The sequence below is a fragment of the Macadamia integrifolia genome, chromosome 2, assembly GCF_013358625.1.
Source record: "Macadamia integrifolia cultivar HAES 741 chromosome 2, SCU_Mint_v3, whole genome shotgun sequence".
NCBI classification, from domain to species: Eukaryota; Viridiplantae; Streptophyta; class Magnoliopsida; order Proteales; family Proteaceae; genus Macadamia; species Macadamia integrifolia.
In genome coordinates, this window is record NC_056558.1 from 9730394 (window position 1) to 9734374 (window position 3981).

Sequence of the window (3981 nt, forward strand, 5' to 3'; positions counted from 1 at the left end):
ATCTTACCATCCAAGGCCTGAAATTGCACACAAGTAGCTGAAGGAATCTTTCTTTTTAAAAATAAAATAAAATAAAATAAAATAGAAAACACCATAGATTTAGAGAAATTTTCTCAGAAAAAAAAATATGTGGACAATGTGAATGGAGGAAATGCAAGAGAATCATTTTAATGCTAAGTAGTGTGGTAGTTAGGTGTTAGGAGACTTTTGAAGTGAAGAATGATCTTCCATATTCTACTTGTATCTGTTGGTAGGTAATAAAGGAGTTGATGCAACCATGGCCGCTTCCACAGTTCCCTTCTTATATTACATATAATATAATATTAGTGGTGGTGGTTCAAGAGACATCCACGTGTTAACCACATCAACCCACTTGTCTTCGTGGCAATTTCAGACCAATTATTTCTTTGTTAGGTGAGTTGGATTATTAACCATTTGTATCACAATCGAAAAGGATCGACCGACGCTCCACCAGCCAAACAACAGCAGTGTCTTGACTATTGAGTGCCAAAATAAGAAAGGATCGTTTTATGTCCTTCCATGAATCATGCATGGTTTGGACTCAGGCAGTTGGGAGATGGGACAAAGGTTCTACATGTTTGCTACGTACGTCCTCAATATACTAAATGAGGTTTAAGTACAATTATGAGGTGGAAGAGGGAGAAGAAAATAAGAAGAAAAACTTAATCAATTTGATTAACAATAATCTAAGATTTTTTTGTTTGACAAAAAAAAATTATTGATTACAAGGGTTTGATTTTTCTAAATTTTAAGAGACGAATATTTTGTCACGTATGTAGATGGTCAATGGGTTCTATTCAAGTTGAATTGGATAAAGAAAAAATGATTTAAGTTAGTCATGTGTCAAATTTTAAAGTCTAATTCAATGAAAGATTTCATAATTTTTCAAAATTAATTTTAAATTTAAAACATAATATACTATTAATAAATGAACAATTAGAAAAATGACCCCTTGCTCAAGTGGCTTGCGATATCACTTTGGAAAGAACATATCTTGGGTTCTAGCCTTCATTTCAATAAAGGTATTCATATCAATGCCCTTGTACACTCTCATTAGCCCCATCATGCAAGAGTCACGCGATTAGACATTAATCTCTTATAAGAAAAAAAAATTCTTACTATATTTTATTCTACACACAAAAAGGCATAGATTGGCCTTCCCCACATCATACTATATTGAGAAAATTGAATGCACAACCCTCAGGGAAGTTGGGACTCAGTACCTTCTGGTTTTCATTTTCTAGATTTTTTAGGAAAAATTTTTAATTTCCTAAAGAAGGGGAATCAAATTTGGAAAGTGGGTGAGTAGAGTCCTCCAATTCTTACCAAAAAAATATGAGTCCCACAACTATGAGGTAGCTCCAACTTCCAAGCATTGTTTAAACGTGCTATAGACTAGATGTATCAAATGGTCTGTGGTTGGGAATAAAAAAACATAGAATTCTAACTTTCCTAATAATTAAGGAAAAATAAAACTACCCACATGCTTTTGTCTATGCCTAGATGTAAGTGGATATGAAAAGATTATGTTGCTCTCTTACCTTATGGCCTCCTACTGATTCACGTTGATGCAGTGATCACACAAGTGGGTAGCATCCTCTTGTCCATTGATAAAATACAAGTAACTCCTACTTTACTAATGATAAGGTTCATTCCCAACTATAAAATGGAGAATTCTAGTTTAATTGTATGTACTCCAAATATCCAAATTAAGAGAACACCATTTAGTAAATACAATAAGGAGCAGGTGGTCCTAAGATCTTAATAGCCATTTGATTACATTAAGCTTAAGATTAAAGTAATATAACCCTCTTAAAGTTCAAGAGTTGTTTAAATCATGGGGAAATGAGGATTGAGAGAGAATTTTTTCATTCAATATGATTTGATATTATGATTGGACTCATAGAATAGTAAATCTCATCATTGTTTTAGACAAATAACAAGTGTACCATATTGATAAATCTCATAATTAACTACTCTAACCTCATATTGTTGAAAGTTCAAAATACCCTTCCCAAGTTAGATATGAGGGTCATGTTCTGTTAGTTAAGTGATTTTCGCTTCATCCCAAGCCCGCAGCATACCCAACCTTTTTCATTTTTTATTTTTATATACAGGAAAAATGATTCCTACTAATTTACGTGGCATTTTGCCTAGACACAAAGGAGGTGAAATGATGTAACCCTAATGAAATACAAAAATGCCACCTCTGTTGTTGCTCACGCATTGATGCAGGGCCACACAATCTGGCAACAATCCCCCAAACTTATATATGGGTGAAGGATCATTGGCAGACTGTGTATAACTTACATTCCCTCAAAGAAAAGACAAAATGACCGACCCACCCCCTGACTAATGCCTCGACAGCTTGGTCCCTCATATCGCTGGGTCCTAAGCTGGTGTAGGGCACATGCAACTAAACAACAATCTTTTTCCCTATGTATATATATCCGCCTAAGACTCCTTATATATGATTGGCTGCAAGGGCATTTAACTTTCTCTCTTCTCCATCCCACTTCATATCTTATCTTTTGGTTTGTTTTTCTAAACCTCCCTCCGAACCCCAAAAGATCTCATGGTTTATTTATTTATTTTCCTTCTGTGGTTAAGGAAGGTGACAAACAGTACTAATAACAATTCTCAGAATCTCTCTATCTAGGGCTTTGTCCTCCACCTCCTCCATTCTCCATTATTGCTACCTTACTGTCGTGGAAGCTCTTAAATGGTTTCTTAACCTTCACATGTTATATATATAATTTCTCTTTCAATTAATTGAATGACTAATTAGTGATCCAAAGATCGGGAAGAGTGAGAATATATTTTTTCCAATCCTTCCATCACTAATTAAGAAAATAATTAACTGGAAAAATATTTTTCTAATTTAACTTTATTTTTCAACTTTATTATTTGTTACATTTTTCTAGTGGTTAATTAATTTTTTTAATAAAATAAATGTGAAAAAGATATCGGATTTTGAGCTGATCAGACAAGTCAGAATTTAAAAATACAATTTATTTCCTTCTTTTGTAGTAGAATAGAATAGGGTAGGGTAGGGGTAAGCACATGCCATACAGTCGCTACTAAACCATGTGAAGAGTGAAGAGAGGGTCCAATCATCTTTGGAGCTATTCTTTTAATAGCTTGGGATACCTTTTACCAGCCATGAATGAATGGTGGCCCAACAAGATTCCTAATGAATCAACACCACGAATTCTTGGAAAAGATTCATATTCTTCAAGTATATTCTATTTCATCTATGGATTATATGTGTCAAGGTCCATCATTAGCCCTTCAGTGACAGCTTGTTTAAGGTGATACATAATTAATTTATTTAAAATTTCTTCTATGGTCCTTCAAGTTATGAATCATAAACATTATCCTGCATAAAAAAAAAAAAAATTTAAACAATTACTATTATTATTATTATTATCTTAGTGAGCATCACTGGTCATTGGTCAACCTATTGGACGTTAATCAGGCCAATGGTCACCTATTTCTACACACACTCACCCACTCAGAAATGTGATTCAAATTTTTCTCTCCGGCTCACATCTTTCACTAGGCTATTTGGTTATTTACGTAGGAATTTCATTTTGTCAGGCTCCTACCCATCATCAGACTTTAATTAACTCGTCTTCCATACTAGTTTCATGGCACCCTCCTTATTCGGATTTCTTAAGATTAAAATAGACGGCTTTGCCAAACTAAATCCTAGGTGATCGATATTGGAAGTTTCATACTTGACTTTGAGGACACAATTTATATGTGTTGTCTGGATATATTGGCATTACAACACAATTTTTATTTATTTATTTATTAAAAGTATTTTGTTATTTATTTTTCCACTTTTTTCTGTATGATTATCCATGTATGTTCCTTTTGATTAGTAAATTTAGTTTTTCAAGAAAAATGATATTATTAAGGGAAAATCTGGTTTTCTAAGCCAATACTTGAAGGACA